The sequence below is a fragment of the Polypterus senegalus genome, chromosome 12 (assembly GCF_016835505.1).
Source record: "Polypterus senegalus isolate Bchr_013 chromosome 12, ASM1683550v1, whole genome shotgun sequence".
Taxonomy (NCBI): domain Eukaryota; kingdom Metazoa; phylum Chordata; class Cladistia; order Polypteriformes; family Polypteridae; genus Polypterus; species Polypterus senegalus.
In genome coordinates this window covers 2,081,773-2,099,659 of record NC_053165.1, presented here as the reverse complement: position 1 = coordinate 2,099,659, position 17,887 = coordinate 2,081,773, and the positions used below count along the sequence as shown (strand labels likewise).

Sequence of the window (17,887 nt, the reverse complement as noted above, 5' to 3'; positions counted from 1 at the left end):
TGTGATTACCCAGCACTTCCGGGTCGGGTGAAAGTCCACAAGTGCCTTCACAAACTCTTCAGACTCCTTCAGTTTTCACAGTTTTTATGTTGCAACCTTGTGGTAAAATTGTTTTAAATTGATTTTATTTGTCATCAGGCAGCACTCAACACCTCAGAATGAGAAACAGGTGTTCAGCCCTTTGGGTCATTTTATTCAAAATATCAAACCTGAAGTATCCCATTGACCCAAGGATTCAGACCCTTCGCTGTAACACCTGAAATATGGCGCAGGCGCAATGCGATCAATCATTGTTGAGATTTGTCTACGCCTTGTTTGGAGTCCACCGGTGGTTAATTTAATTTAATTCGACCTGATTAGGAAAGGCACACACCTGTCTACAGAAGGTCCACAGTGGAGCAAAACCAAACCATGCGGTTGAAGGAATTGCCTGCAGAGTTTAGAAACAGGACTGTGTCAAGACGCAGGTCTCAGGATAGAAATTTAAACATTCAGCAGCACTGAAGGTTCTCAAGATGACAATCACCTCCATAATTTGTAAAAGGAACCCAATGGTCTCTGTGGCTGAGCACCAGAGAACCAGTGTGGAGTTGGGAGAAGATTCCAGAAGGACAGCAACTACTACAACACACTGGACTTTATGGCCCTGTGGCCAGACACACCAAAAGCCTGCTTAGAGTTTCCTAAAAGGCATCAAAAGAAACTGAAAAACACGATTGTCTGGTGTGACGAGCCCAACATAAATTCTAAATGTCACATCTGGAGGACACCGTGCAGAGCTGTCACATTAGAGCCAAGAAGACAGCAGGCCGTGATGGCTGCCAAAGGGGCTTCAAGTAAGTCCTGATAAAGGGTCTGATTACTTGGGTCAGTGGGACATTTCAGGTTTTGTTTTTGATTTAATTTGCAAGAATGCCTTAAATCCTGTTTTCACTTTGTCATTCTGGGGTGCTGAGTGTTACTTGATGTGGCAACAAATCAACTGATATGATGTTAGCACAAGGCTACAAAATAAGGAAATGTGAAAAAGCTAAAGGGTCTGAAGAATTTCTGATTTGATCTTCTTTTAAAGTCTATCTTTAGATAAGGTGACAAAACACAACAGACATCACTCCACATTTACATTCTGCAGTAAATTGTATCAATTAAATGAACATAAATGCAAATTCCACATGTGGAAAAAGTAAGTCCATCCCTCCACTGATCAGCACCTCAAATACCTCAAATTAGAATCGGGTGCAGATGATGAGAACATCATGAGAGAGAATCTCATCTGAACCTGTCATCTTATTTAAACCCCTGACTATAGTTTGGTTTGCTCTTTGCTGTTGAAGTCTGTGTTATCACCATGCTGAGATCAAAGGAGCTCTCTGAAGCCTTCACAATGAAGGTTATAGATGAGTCTGGGAAGCAATTTCAAGAGATCTTCAAAGATAGTCTCTAAGAAGACTAACATTTTATCGCAGGACCTTCTGGTAGCACTTGCCACTGCTGACTTTAAAGTGCAGGAGTCTACCATTAGAAAGAGACTTCACACATGAGATCTTCATGGGAAATGTGCCAGGAGGAAACCAGAAAGAACATCAGGGCAGCACTTCAATTTTAAACATATCAGGACTTTTAGAACAACGGGCTCTGGACAGATGTGACAAATTAAGAGCTCTTTGGTCACAGTATGAGAAGACATGTTTAGTGAAAACCAGGGACAGCATTTGACCAGTAGAACGTGATGGTGGTGGAAATGCTCTGATTTGGGGCTGCTTTGCTGAGTCAGGGTCTGATCAGTCACCATCATATAATCCATCATAGAATCCATTGTGCATTCCTCATTGTATTAGAGGGTACTTGAAGATATTGTGAGATGATTGAAGCTCATCATGACAATGACCTTAACATTCTAGCAAATCCAAAATGAAATGGTGGAAAAGAAAGAAATGGGGGACACTAGAATGGCTAAGTCAACATCTGGATCTGAATCTCATTGAGGTGCTCTGGGGAGATTTGAAACAATCTGTGCACCATGTAACCCCTGAGGCTGAAAGAATTCTACACAAAGGAGTGGAAAATGTGTCCCAGAAGATGGGAGTGACTGCTAGACATTCAGAGGAAAATGCCAACTTGAGGGGCAATACCAGCAGTTAGAGACAGGGGGGGACTTACCTTTTCACAGACTGACATAGGACATCTGTTCACTTTTCATTGAATGAATTATTGCAAAATGAAATGTTCATTTCAATAACCTCATCATTATTCATAAATACAATTTAAATGAAACATGAATATTGACATGTCCAGATCTGCTAAAACAGAAAAACAAATCATGGGGTGAACTTATTTCTTACATGAAAGTTTAGTTATAAGGTAATGGTAGCTTATAATTGACTGAGTGGTCTAAGACACCAGACACAAGGCTGCGGTGGGCTGGCGCCCTGCCCGGGGTTTGTTCCTGCCTTGCGCCCTCTGTTGGCTGTGATTGGCTCCAGCAGACTCCCGTGACCCTGTAGTTAGGATATAGCGTGTTAGATAATGGATAGATGGATGGTAGCTTATAATGGTTGTGTGTGTGTGAAGAAGATTGGGCTTCTTTCACTGCATGGAGTGTGCTGTATAAATAAATTATTATTGCTATTAACATTAAAAGAGAACCATCAAAATAGAATAGCAACAGAACCGGACACATACACTTTCTGCTCATTAGTCACACAACACTCAAACAGCTCTTTCTGCTGGTCACACATTCGAATTATAACCTGGCCTGAGATATTAAAAGAGAAATGACGTCTGTTGTGATGATCCATTCAGTTAAAGCCCAGACTCACGTGACAAAAACTCCTGTCTGCTCTGAAGCTCAGGATGGTGTAGGGTGAAAATTGGAGCTTCATGACCTGAAAATAAACAGATAAGAAACTGTGAAGATGACATTGTATAATATTAGTTAAACTCTTAGACACAAATTAGAAATGTACTACAGTTAAAGTAAAACAAAATGACAAGCAGCTAAAGCATAAAACATGACAGTGTAGTAACAGTGAAGAAACAGCATGCATTGGGCAGACATACAAATCTATGAATATATGTATACAATAAAACATCTTCCATCCATCCATCCATCCTCTTCTGCTTATCCGAGGTCGGGTTGTGGGGGCAGCAGCTTGAGCAGATTGGCCCAGACTTCCCTCTCCCCAGCCACTTCTTCTAGCTCTTCCGGGTGAATCCCGAGATGTTCCCAGGCCAGCCAAGAGACATAGTCCTCCCAGTGTGTCCTGGGTCTTCCCCGGGGTCTTCTCCTGGTTGGACGTGCCCGGAACACCTCACCACGGAGGCGTCCAGGAGCCATCCTGATCAGATGCCCGAGCCACCTCATCTGACTCCTCTCGATGCGGAGGAGCAGCGGCTCTACTCTGAGCTTCTCACCCTATCTTTAAAGGAAAGCCCAGACACCCTGAGGAGGAAACTCATTTCAGCCGCTTGTATTCGTGATCTCGCTCTTTTGGTCACTACCCATAGCTCATGACCATAGGTGAGGGTAGGAACGTAAATCAACTGGTAAATTGAGAGCTTTGCCTTACAGCTCAGCTCTTTTTTCACCATGACAGACTGATGAAGAGCCCGCATCACTGCAGACGCCACCCTGATCCGCTTGTCAATCTCACGCTCCATTCTTCCCTCACTCGTGAACAAGACCCCGTGATACTTGAACTCCTCCACTTGGGGCAGGATCTCGCTCCCAACCCTGAGAGGACACTCCACCCTTTTCCGGCTGAGGACCATGGACTCGGATTTGGAGGTTCTGAGTCCCATCCCAGCCACTTTACACTTGGCTGCAAATCAATCCAGAGAGAGCTGAAGATCACGGCCTGATGAAGCAAACAGGACAACATCATCTGCAAAAAGCAGTGACCCAATCCTGAGTCCACCGAACCGGACACTCTGGCTGTGCTTAGAAATTCTGTCCATAAAAGTTATGAACAGAATCGGTGACAAAGGGCAGCCCCGGCGGAGTCCAACTCTCACTGGAAACGGGTTTGACTTACTGCCGGCAATGCGGACCAAGCTCTGACACCAGTTGTACAGGGACCGAACAGCTCTTATCAGGGGGTTCGGTACCCTATACTCCCGGAGCACCCCCCACAGGATTCCCCGAGGGACACGGTCAAATGCCTTTTCCAAGTCTACCAAACACATGTAGACTGGTTGGGCAAACTCCCATGCACCCTCCAGGACCCTGCTAATCTATCTATCTAATGGCGCTTTTTCACTGCATAGTACGGCACGACACGGTTCAGTTCAGCTCACTTTTGGGGGGTTTTCCACTGGGAACAGTACCTGGTACCTGGTCCTTTTTTTAGTACCACCTCAGCCGAGGTTCCAAGTGCGCCGAACCATTACCAAAACGTGACGTGTAAACTGCTGGTCGCTGGTTGGCCGGAGAAAATCGTCATTACTGCGTCACTGGCTATTCTTTTCTTTATACACGCGGAAGTTTGTGTCCCGTCTCTCCATCGCTGGACGCAGTTTGTTGCATAAGTGGATGAATGTTTCTTCAGACATTCGAAAGTTCTCCAGCCATGAGTGTTTGTAAAACCAGGAACAATCACATCCCACTCTGAAGCACGGTTAAATGTCCAAACAGATGGTCTGTTGCGGCGACTTTTTTGCAAAATGTGGAAGATCTGTAATATACAGAATCAGCATTTTAATGTTACACTGGCAGTTAAGTTCATTTTATGCTTTGCAACAGTGATAAAAGTTAGCTAGTGATGTGCTTTTTTTAGATGCTTACCCTTGCGCGTCGTCGAGCTAAAGTGTTGTCGTTGTCTGCGTGTTGTTGTAAAAGTTCCACGGTGTCACGGCAGTAGAGGCGCCGCAACTATAACGACACGTGAATAATCCCGCCCACTCTAAAGCGGTACTAAACTGCAGTCGAAACGCAAACCGAGCCGAACTGAGCCGAACGAAGGTGAGCTGTACTGAACCGTGCTGTGCCGTACTATGCAGTGGAAAAGCGCCTCAAGGGTGTAGAGCTGGTCCACTGTTCTGAGACCAGGACGAAAACCACACTATTCCTCCTGAATCCGAGGTTCGACTTTCCGACGGACCCTCTTCTCCAGGACCCCTGAATAGACTTTTCCAGGGAGGCTGAGGAGTGTAATACCTCTGTGGTTGGAACACACCCTCCAGTCCCCCTTCTTAAAGAGGGGGACCACCACCCCGGTCTGCCAATCCAGAGGCACTGTCCTCGATGTACTACAAGATAGTCCTACAACATCCACCCCCGGGGCCCTGCCACCAAGGAGGTTTTTGACCACCTCGGTGACCTCAGTCCCAGAGATGGGAGAGCCCACCTCAGAGTTCCCAGGCTCTGCTTCCTCATTGGAAAGCATGTTAGTGGGATTGAGAGGGTCTTTGAAGTACTCCCTCCACCGACCCACAACATCTATAGTCGAGGTCAGCAGCGCACCATCCCCACCATATACAGTGATTACACTGCACTGCGTCCATCTCTTGAGACGTTGGACGGTGGACCAGAATCTCCTCGAAGCCGTCCGAAAGTCGTTCTCCATGGCCTCTCCAAACTCCTCCCACAACCGAGTTTTTGCCTCAGCAACCACTGAAGCCGCATTCCGCTTGGCCTGCCGGTACCTATCAGCTGCCTCCAGAGACCCACAGGACAAAGGGGTCCGGTAGGACTCCTTCTTCAGCTTGATGGCATCCCTCACTGCTGGTGTCCATCAACGGGTTCGGGGATTGCCACCATGACAGGCACCAACCACCATATGGCCACAGCTCCAGTCAGTCGCCTCAACAATAGGGGCATGGAACATGGCCCATTCAGATTCGATGTCCCCCACCTCCCTCGGGACGTGGTTGAAGTTCTACCGGAGGTGGGAGTTGAAGCTACTTCTGACAGGGGACTCTGCCAGACATTCTCAGCAGACCCTCACAACACGTTTGGACCTACCAGGCCTGACCAGCATCCTCCCCCACCGTTGAAGCCTACTCACCTCTAGGTGGTGATCAGTTGATTATCTTTGATATCAAAGGCTGATAAATAATTGTAAAAGAGCAGGATTTCATCATACTTCTCACCTCTCATTGTCTTCTTATCGTCACTCTGATCCTTCAAAAGAGGACAGTAAGAAGACATTGTACCAGACACTCTACCTGATGGAGTCAATGTCATGATGTCCACTTGCTGATCTTCTCCAGACTCTTTTTCAGACATAGCGACTCCTTTCACAGGTCCTCAGAAGAGAAATCAGCCATGACAGTGAAGCTGAGTGAGTCGCCATTAGCAGGAAGGTCACAACTACATGATAAAGTTGGCATCAGGATAGAGGAGGAGGTGAGATTCCAAATAGGACCAACAAAAAGAAACATTTGTTAGAAGATCTTTAGTGGATCACTGTATAATGCTTCGCCCTGTCCTGGATGACACCTCTATAATTTACTACGATTTTAGTGATGTATTGAATTTGGATCACGAGTTAAACTCAAACTGACTTTAGACCCCTTCCTGTGATACTGACAGATTCAATATTTTGAATTAATTAATATCACAAAAAAGATCTAGTGAAAGAGAAAGCAGAGAACAAAATGTCACAAAAGTAAATGTCAGCAATCAAACCCATAATTCCACACCCCCAACACATACAATATACAAATAACAAATACGAAAAAATGTTAGACAATAGACAACACACAATGTCCACAGAGATTTGTCACTTGTGACGTGAAGCGGTGGTCTTTTTCCCAATCTCCAGATGTGCAATCCCAAAGTGAAAAGACTGTAATACAGCTCACCCACTCTTGATCTTCCAAACTGTCCCATTCGTGTGTTGATGCACCGTGTCAGCTCAGGAATAGCCATGTAAGGAAATTCTTCAATAAGAGACACAGTCTTCTCTCTGGTCATAATCCACACCTGTATACTTTGTGTTTTGCTTTCCTTCTTCTTTACTTTTCATGCTAATTATTTAAATGTGTTTTGGCATCTATCACCATGACAACCTCCCAGAAATCGTCACCACTGACCATACTTACTTAAAGGTCGTCACTATTGCAGTCTGCCCACAATGCCTGTTTTATTTCTACCAGGTTTTTATACATGCCCCTGGTGGAGACAGGGTTCACATTTAGGATGGCACAACAGAAAGTCAGAAAGCCAACCAGTAAAGTACATTATGTGTCAGTACCACACGTGTGATGGACAGTCGACCTGGACTGAAATGTGGAGATCACCTCTCTCTCATTCATTTATTGGTTATTCATGACAAGAGTATTTCAATGTAGTGGGGCAAGAGAGTTTTGTACATTTTGACAATATTAGAGGAATATGAGAAGACATTCTGTGTTGTGTTCAATGACCTGTTCTTGTCGTGTTGTAAAAACTCCTCAGATCTTTTAAATTTATTTCCAAATGTTCTCCGGTCCTATACTCCTCCATCTGATCAGATTCCCTGTGAAGCATTTCTCTTACTTGCAGGAAGTGGATGTGGTCCTTGGTGTCTGAAATCTTCTTTAGCTCAGCATCTCTCTTCTTCAGCTGCTCAGTCTCCTTCTCTAGTCGTTCCATGACTCCTTCAGCCTTCTCTCTTTCTCTGTTTTCCTGCTCTGATTGATCCTCTCATCCAGTTTCTTCAATGCAGTGCATCAGATCAGTGATGTTCTTCTCATTTTCCTCTCCCTATCTTTCCACTGAGTCACCTAATAAGAATTAGCAGTCATGAGACACTTCTGTTGGTATCTGGTGTTGTAAAGGAAAGTTTGGATTGGCTGGCATCCTGATCAAGATTTTTGGCTGGTACCTCCTCGAAAAGAAGACTAGAATAATGAAGGCCAAGTGAGAGACTGTTTCCCAGTTTGACATGTTCATCCAGTATTCTGTGTGACAGTGTCCTTCTGGCATTGCTTCCATTTGGGTGCCTGCAGTGGTGATTGGGATATGACATCTTAACAGTCAGGTCTTCTGAGGTCCTTTTTAGCTGTTAGAAAGATCTACTCTGGGGATAGCTCCATTATCTTATGAAGACTAACACCCAGAAGGGCTTCTGGGGTGTTTCTCTTATGTCCTGGAAGTTCCACTGAGTCTGTTATTAAAAACAGTCTTGCCTGCTCAGCTGGGTAAGGTGGACTCTGGGGCCAGAGACTTGTGGAGGGTAGTTGTGTTCTGCTTTGGGCCGTGAGATGCTCCATGTTGGTCAGAATGTCAGACCTGCCAGCTGCTGATAATAAACACGATTGTGTTATTGTTGGTCAGAAAATTCTGATTTCATTTCATATTTTGAACTCTTATTATTGTCCCTCATCTTTTTTCCAATGTCAAACACAGGGTTGTGAGTTTACATTTCCCAAATTGATGTATTTCTAGTTTGTTTCGTAACGCCTCATTGCTACTGTTAACTCTGCCATTGCTCCAATGCTCACCCAGGTGTTGTAGGGGGTTAGTGTGTACTCCAAAGTGGTGCAGACCACGACACCGATGAGGAGTTTACAGTCTGATGTAAGTAGAAAGTAAGAGGTGCACACTGTCCAGGGTCATCAACCCCAAAGCCGGAGATGTCCATCTATTTTCATGACCTTTCTTGGCTGGATGGTGAATCCTAAGACCCTGAAATGCTAGGAAGGAATGAGACATACCAAATAGTGACCTCTAAACCAGTCACCAGAGACAGGGAAGTAGTTATAATCAGGTACAGTATTGGATTATTAGTGGAATTAAACTCAGATACTTCAGGGTAAAATATACCAAATTATACAACTAGCAAACAGTAAATCCAGCGGTGGGGATATCTGTTCTACCTTCCAGCCAGGACAGCAGAACTGCAAACAGATCTACTCAGTTTATCTCTAGAGTGAGTACATTGTCTCAAGTCCATATAGATCATCATCTCCACTCTCTGTGGTTCAGACATCCTGTTAGACTATCCATCCATCCATTATCCAACCCGCTATGTCCCAAGTACAGGGTCACGGGGGTCTGCTGGAGCCAAGCCCAGTCAACACAGGGCACAAGGCAGGAAACAAACTCCGGGCAGGGCGCCAACCCACCACAGGGCACACACATACAGTACACTAGGGGCAATTTAGGATCGCCAATGCACCTGACCTGCATATCTTTGGACTGTGGAAGGAAATCCACGCAGACACGAGGAGAACATGCAAACTCCACGCAAGGAGGACCCGGGAAGAGAACCTAGATGGGTCTCCTTACTGCGAGGCAGTAGCGGTACCACTGTGCCACCGTGCTGCCCCCCTGTTAGACTATTTATCATCAAATATCCTAAACACACTTGCTGCAATAAACCATCCATCCATTCATCTTCTTAACCTGCTTATCCAGGGCAAAGTGGTGGAACAGCTGGAGTCTATCCCAGCAATCATCAGGAACAAGGCAGGGAAAACACTTGGGCAGGATGCCAGTCCATCGCGCAACAAACACACACATACACGCACACACAATATTAAAGAGGGTTGGAAAATGTAGCTTTCTTCCTGCTAAATCTGGCAAAAACAAATCCAGAGCCATTTGAGATGACTTGCCTTCTTCTATAAGGTCAGTAGTTCTGGTGCTGTCACCTTGAAGCTGCAGTTGGGTTTTTTTAAATGGCCTGTAACATCACAAAGAAAGGCAATTAGTAAAACTGATGAAGGTCTCGCTCATGATTTGACCAAAAGCTTCGGATTTGTGTGTCTTTTGGTTAAACAAAAAGTTGGTGACCACATTTCAGAGAGCAAAGGAAAGCTCCTGGATGTACCCCCTGCCAAGCCCATGAACACAGCTACTGTATGTTGTAAGAGATCCGCACATTCTGCACCTTGCTTAGAAATGCAATGCTGGTGAATGGGACTCATATTTGCCGCTAACAGAACTTGTGTACAATTCTAGTATGCACTCTATTACAGGATTTTCACCCAGTGGATACATTTCTGAATTGGGATCCAAGGCTGATGTGTTCATGCCAAGGATTTGCCCACACGTCTGTCATATCCTTTCTGACAGGTTGACCAGAACTCTGCCACAGCTAAATTTCTGCAGAAGTAACATTATGACAAAAAAGGCAGATTACTACTCTCACAAGGAAGTAAAGTCTGTGCTCTTCGATGGCCCATCACAGCGAATGAATAAGCTAACACCTATCTGGTTCTGAAATGTTTGCATTTGGAGGATAGTTCAGATGTTACCTATAAGATTCCTGATTGAAGGAATAAGCGTTCCGAGACGTGGGTCACCCATCACAATCAGCTCCAGGCCTACAAGAGAATGTCTCCAAATATGGGTGCTGGCCACCAGGAGAAGGTGGTGTCCACCGAGGCTGGGAATGACAACATTCAAATCTCACCAGTGTGTCAGGTGGCCTCCTCTTTAATCCTCCTACCCATCCCTATTTGCCCAAATGACCCCATATCAGCCTGTGGGTATTTTTACAGTTCATAGCCCACCAGCCTCTTCCAGACCAATTATGGCGCTTTCTGATCCACCTCAGTTCCCTTCTGCACACATCACATCTAGCAGGCATTCCTCCCCAGTTCAGATGTTCTCTCTATAGCTACTTATCAGGCCTGCATGGACTTCATCACCTTAGAAATGATGAGGCTTAGAAATGTGGAAACGTTCTGCCGTATCCTTTAGGCATTCTGTTCTTTCACAGCAAAGCATTGTTGGAGCAGCATTTCTCACTGTTAACGATTATATGTTAACAATTGTAGTTAAGATATTCTTCCTTTACTTAAACATTTGATTATGAAATGAAGATGATTCAAATGGTGGCAGGGATGAAATGTAACCTTGATTTATTTACTTTACTTATTTACTGGTTGACGTTGCTTACTAACCACAGACATACGGCATGGATTGCTGTGTTCTGATGGCTAATTCACACACACACAGACACACACACACACACACACACACACACACCACACTGGGGCTAACGTACTGTCGCCAGTTCACCCAACCGGCATGACTTTAGAGACTGGGATGAAATCGAAGCACCCGCAGAAAACCCACGCAGACACAACGGAAGAACAGGCAAACTCTTTACTGTGAGGCAGCAGCGCAACCACTGCGCCCCTGTGCTGTCGTGCGAGCTCGGATATCACATTCTCAAATGCTGATAATCAGAATTAGGAAAATAATATCATCTTTTAAAAGGCCGATATGTTGTCGTTACCAAATTTCAAAGACATGCAATATCAGCAATTTGAATTTTGATATCAAGAAAGATGATTCAATTCTGAAAAGGCACGCGAATCCCATTGACAATATCAGCGGCACATGACAGGCTGCCGTCTTTTCCTCCTCCTCTAAATCCTATTGGATAGTCTTAGCAGCCTATCGAGAGTTAGTGCTGGGCGGTGAAGTCCCGACCTCTCCTCGCCCATTGGGTGCAGTCAGACTCAGTTGAAAATTAGTGGCAAACGGGTTCACCTGTGCGGGGGGCGTCGCCTTCGGCCCTTCCTTCACACTGGCCGGTTAGGTGAACCGCTAGAAGTCCTTTAATGTTTTTGCTCTGAACGTTAGTGGTTTTATAAAATAAGTAAAGTATGTTTGAAGAGAGCTGGCCGGGACCTGCTTACTTTCCCCATTTTTAAAATTAAGCCAGAAACAAGAAGAATTCGGTTCACGTCAGCAGCGCGAAACAGGTAATTGTTGTTATTACTATTGTTTTTATTATTTTCTATTATTACAGTAAGTGATTCGGATGGAATTCTGTATTCTGTGGGTGTTGAAGCTTAAAATGGGGTTCATCCGAATGAGCAGTCAGCAAGGAAGATAAGGTGACAGATGACAGCGCACGTAGAGCTGCTACTGAGCATACAAACGTAAAAGTGGAACAGGTGGACAGACGTCGAGTCTTCTGACTGTCAGATACTTGAACGTGTGTGACGTGCATGGCAGGCATGTCTTTTAGTTGTGAAGTGAGGTATCTGCGTATCCATTGTGTTAATAAGGAAGGTTTCTTTTTGGTAACAAAGCCGAGGTCTTAAATTCTGAGTTGTAATCGTGATGGCGCTGTCCAGAAGACAGGTGTGTGTCAGTGGACAGGTCGAGCTGTTAAATCTCGAGTTGTGTTTCTGAAGTGATCTTTCCAGATTCAGGTAAACCCTGCTCTGCTGTACGAGACACTTAAGGTGGGTTTCTACCCACACTTCCCAATTTGGCATACGAGGGCAGAGGCTGAGGTCACTTATTGACTTAAAAACCGCAGTTCTTTTATTGTCACAAGGTAAGAATCCAATCGACATGCGACATCTCCCGTTTTGAGATCCCACACCGAAGCGGAGTTCGGTCACCACGAACTGGGACTCCTCGATTGAGCTGACTGCGCGTCTTTAGATTTGTGAGGCACGCCACGACGTCACGGGAGAACATGCGGACTCCACGCGGATCACACACTGAGTTCGAGTTAAGACCTTCTGAGCTCTGCCTCCTTCGAGATGCCCTGGACTTGTTTCTGTTGCTTTGCCGCGTTAGGAGCCTTAAATAACGGGACTGTTTAGAATATTAATATGTCTAAGAGACTGTTTTATTTGAATGGGTCTCATGGATGGGAAACGACGTTCATCAACCGCTATTAAAATAAAATACAAGTTCATAGCCCCCTTTTTCAAGCTCTAGTGTCTTTGTTGTCCCGTACCAGAGCGTATTGAATGTGATTTACCTGTTTTTGCAGCAGCAGTTAGAGCATCAATTGTGCTGTACTGTTAGGCTTTCCGGGCCAGTGGCTGGCGCGCACGAGACAGTGTCACGTGACAGTAGTGCGCGCTCACACGCCGGTGTGTCGGTTCTGCGGGCCAATGCCTCGCCTTGCATTACAGGTCACCGGGGTGCCTTCACACTCCATGGCACTCCGGGCTGAGGTGAAGTAGAGACCCCCTAATGGCACATGACGCTCAGGGGGTATTAATATGCCAGTGCAGTTGTCTTTGTTAACACGTGGCCTATTTTCTTGTTCTTCTTTTGAACGTAAACAGCATTACACCACAATACCCAACGTTTGCTATTAAACCGGACACAAGACAAAAGCAAAAATAAAAAATAAGAGTGTTACAGAAGCCCCCCATACTGTTATCTTTCCGCAGACCAATACTCCTCTAAAAAGTTTTTGCTGTTATTTATTTTTTTACGCCAATATCATGAAAAGGGAGTTGGGCTCACATTTTGCCAATGTGACAGCAAGAAAATAACGAACGAGCTAAGGACTAATAAGAAGAGGCGGGTTTGTTATTGAGGAGGAATTGGGATGTATGAATAATAGATTTTTAAATATCTTGAATTGATTGTATTTCAAAAAGTAACAGTGTACAATAAAACAGATAATATTTGTACACCAAATAATTTCAAAATTAATCTGGAAGAACAAACAAAATTTTAAATATAAAAGAAGACGGAGATGAAACAAAACTGCCTCTTGTTCTTGGTTGTTTCACAATAATTAATATTAGGTATATAAGTATGTTTCACATTTCTATTATCATTTTAGCCCTAAAATAGTGACTTAACATCAGGGACCTATTTTATTTTATTTATTATTATTTTATTTTACTGGTTAGTGTTTGAGTGAGGGGAAGGCCATCTGAAGTGACACCCTCTTTCTGAACAAGACCCCAAAACCTAACAAAATATGAACAAGAGAAAGAGATGATAGCCCCCCCCTATTTTCCCCTACACAATATGTATGCTTATTCTAAGATTTTTTAATGAAGTCCTGCCATGTTTTAAAGACGTTTTGGACAGATCCTCTAGGCAAGGATTTGATTTGTTTTCCAGTTTCCAATAATATACAACATCCGTTTCTCAGTTATACAAGGTGGGTTGGGGGTCTTCCAGTTAGGTCTGATAATTGTACATGCTAGTAGTGTGGTGTGCAGTTCATTTGTCCCCTCCACTGTAAGCCCACCTTTGAGTCCTCCAAGTACAGCTGATGATGGGTTAGTAATGGCCGAGACCCCAGTGCTGTCTGGTAAACATTCACAGAGCTGTGGTCCACAATGATGGTAATTTGACGCATTCCCAAATCAAATGTCCTGCTGATGCTGGAGTGAGATGGCGATGCTCACAGGTCGGCTCCTGTCCTTTTTGGACACAAGAAAGTGTCATCGATGAAAGATTTGGAGTTGAATTCCTGAGTGCATGGCACATTTAAAGATAATATTCTGCGTAAGGCTGAGTTGCACTCCTTTTGTGAGGAATTACTTGAGAAGCCCTTGTTCTGTTTCGCTAGAATGCCGTGTGACGCTGCTTTTCTCTTTTGTACTTTTTATCGTGTAGACTTTACTAGAGGACCTCACGTTCCACACACTTTAGCACTTTTATCAGGTGTTGTACTTTAGCGCTGCTCCCTGCTTCACTTGTACGTCCATAACCTCAGGTAATTCGACACAGTAAAAGAACAAGCAGGAGTCAAGTTACACATTTAATAATGTATTATTAATAATATTCAAACAAATAATATGGACATAAAGTATAATGTGAATGTTGGCAAAACACCTGATATATAAATATGAGATGTGTAGTTTCAGACAGCACACAAATATCTCTGGTCAAGTCCATGTTTCTGGTCAGCTCTTTTCAGGATGGACAAAAAGGCAAGAAAGGGGGAGAAATGCTAAAGTACAATACCTGATTGAAAACAGTGCAAGTGTGTGGGATTGGAGGCCTTCTGATAAAGTCTACGCAATAAGGAGTACAAAAGGGGAGCCGTGAGTCATGGAGGACAAAAACGAAACACTCCTCCTCCATAAAAATCCTTTCTAAATAAAGCACGACACAGATATTCTACGTAAAGGTGGCATAAGACTGAGAGCAGAAGCATCCTCTTATCACGAGGAACATATTCTTTAAATACAGCATATGTGGCAGCACTGGGGGTGAAACTAAAAGGGGCATCGTGTTTGGAAAGCAGTCATCTGGGTAGGCAATCAGGACAATTTAAAATGGAGCGAATACAAATTTAGATTATGAAGCCAATATAATGTAAGTTCTGTTTGATGTTGAAGCAGCTTGCAGGCTGGCTTGGAAGAGACCATCCTTCTTGATTTGAGGTACAGCTGGGTGGGCCACAATCAGATGCAGGAGCAAGAAAAGGATGCACTCTGTTCTCGTGAATCCACCCCAGAATTGGAAATGTCAAACCGTTTTCAGCAACCTGTGGAACTGGAGAGTGACTGTGAAAAGTCTGAGGTGGTAGGCTGCCATGTGGGGCGCTTAGTGTGTAGAGGTATTGAAATGCAGGTTTCCTCCGGGAGCAGACACTGTAGTACGGTGTATTGTCTTCTGGGTCCACAGGTAGAGGAATGGGCTGAAAGGGTGGATAGGCTCTTAGCCAGAGTGGGGATGGATCTAAATGTCATTGTCCATGTTGGAAGGCAGGTTATCTATTCTGTAGTCAAATGTAGAATTGACAAGGTGGACTTCTCGGAAGGTCTTCCTGTGCTGCCCACCCATCCAGGTAAAACCTTGGAGTATGATAGACAGGTGTACAGTAGGTTTATGGGACATTTGGACTCTTTCTGGAAAAGACGGCCCCTGTCCTTCTGTCATGGCTTACATTTGGACAGATGGGGTTTTGATATATTGAAGAAGGATATGAGTAGGGTAGTCAAGTATTAGGGGCCAGGGAAAGCCACCATATTAACAAATAAATGTGAGGGCAGCAATGCTGATGTTTTGAACATTTACAAGACATCACACTTCCCTGTCTTCATGTCAAATGTGACTGTCATCTACACCAAATAACTCCAGGCTTCCTGTAAATAGCGAGAAATAAACGTTTCTGCTCGAATAGCCATACGCCTCGTAGAACACAGGGTACACTGGATTATTTAACTCCATCCTTCTGGGCCTAGAAATGAGCCCTTCCTCCAACACAGACTGTGTGGCCTCAACATGAACATCTGCAAAGGGAACTCGAGGCAAGTGCTCACACTCGACACCAGGTGCCCACTTGGCTTTGCTGAAATCTCTGCAGTCTGACACTTCACGGGCTGTGAATTATCTGTGAGTATAACGGCCGTTTCTTTCCGTGCGTTTCTAAATTCTATTGGATAGTGGACTAATGGGCGTTTCTGCTCCGCCTCTTTTGGCTGTCAGTAAAACGCTGACTTCACTCTTAAGCGAGAAACAAAAAAAGGCGCAAAAACAGCGAAGCGCTAGGATTTGAAAAAATGTTTGAATATTCTTTTTACAAAAACATATTATAATGAGCAAGTAAACAAGGAGGAGCTGATTGAGAAGTAGCGAGCTGGATCTGCGGGTTTGTTTATCATATACAGTAGAAGATGAAAACGAGAGGAGAGCACTCAGTCCATCAAGCGCGATTGTGTAGCTTGGTTAACAGTATTTATCTTTATTTAGTGTTTCATATGGATATAATTTTGCATCTAATATTGTAATGTATATTCCCTGTTGTTTTTTTCTGAATTCATGTAACGCTCTTTGAGCATTGGAAAGGCGCTATATAATTAAAATGTACTATTATAATTATATTTTGTAGTTCTTAGTATTCACTTTAAAATGCAAAACGCTCAGTTTTGTTATTATGACTGTTAAAAGTAAGTATTGGTTTCTTTCTCTTACAGGTCATATTTTCTTCTGATAGTAGGAGTGGGATTCGAGCCCCCGGCCCGTTCTGTCTCGGCAGGCTGCGCTGACGGTGTTTATCCTGCAGAGCTACTCTTTGAACTCTTTTCACCGCGGAGCTTCAGCACCTTTAACAACTCTTCTCTCCGGCCACACTTTGAATAAAAGAAAGTCTTTTTGTTGGTCATTCTTCGAGATCCTCCTCCTTTGGTCGGTCTCGATCGCGGGGCCGCCTCGTGGTCGTTTGCTCGTTTCTCTGTGCCACCACGGGGGTCCGCTTTTGAAGATGGGGATAGAAATCATTTATACCGTTAATTCTTCGGTGGCCACAATAAATGAGAGGCTGCTTCCTATTTCAGTTGCTTCTATGATTTTTGGGTGGCAGACGCGAACCCACACACTTCCACGCTGCATGAGGAGGTCCACCCGCTTGAGCTACCGAGTCTGGATGTTTAATAAGCCGACCATACACATTTAATGTTAGCGAAAGGTCTGCGGAACCCTTAAATCAATTGATTGGTAGGAGAGGACGGCGCTCGAACCCCACACGTCTGCTTTTTATCGGCTCATCTATCTCAGTGAGCTAATCCTCCGGCTGGAAGTTACCAGAAATCTCTTATATCATTGACAGAATGGAGGGCGCTGCAAATAAATGGACAGTTTGCATGTTATGTGAGGTGAATCCTGGGCTTGAGCTCAGGCCTCCTTCGGCTCGGGTCTGCCCCATTCACCGGAGTGGCCGGTCTGTTTCAACCGCGTGGCCGGCTCGGTCGCTCTCTTTTCGCGATGTCGCTCCTTTAGCGGTGTACTCTATAAATTATTTTTCATCTCCAACCCCATCAAATAAATAGACTACTTTCTACTGTAACGGCCCAGTGCTCGAACTCGCTCATCTAGTACACTGATAGGTTACATCACCGGGCTATCCGATTGAGCTACCACAGCTGAGCCCACCAGCGGCAGGTTTGCGGACCCCTTAAATAAAGGGGTCCTTTACTACACCTGCACCGGCTGGCGAGTGGGTTGAATTGGCCCGTTTATCAGAGGGAGCTAATCCTCTGCTGCAAAGTGCAATACGTCTTTACAGTTATTGGAAGATGGAAGGCACTGCTTGTGAACTGGCAATTAAATTTGAAGTAAATTATATATGGTGGGTCTGGGAGCTTGAACCCATGGCTTCCCTCGTGAAAGGGGCCATAAAGCACCCTTTGTTAAGCTCAACGGCTCCCGACACCGGACGACTCAAAGGGGACTCAGTAGAAGACGTGGTGCATGGGACGAAATCCGCTCGTTACAATCTGT

The 17,887-nt window shown here is 44.6% G+C and overlaps 1 long non-coding RNA gene across 1 annotated transcript; it reads left to right on the top strand.

The window, feature by feature from the left end:
- Positions 1 to 11,389: 11,389 nt before the first annotated feature.
- On the top strand, positions 11,390 to 17,353 carry LOC120540396. The gene is made up of 2 exons (XR_005635808.1): positions 11,390 to 11,646; positions 16,585 to 17,353. It is a non-coding gene; the product is annotated as an uncharacterized LOC120540396 (long non-coding RNA).
- Positions 17,354 to 17,887: the final 534 nt, after the last annotated feature.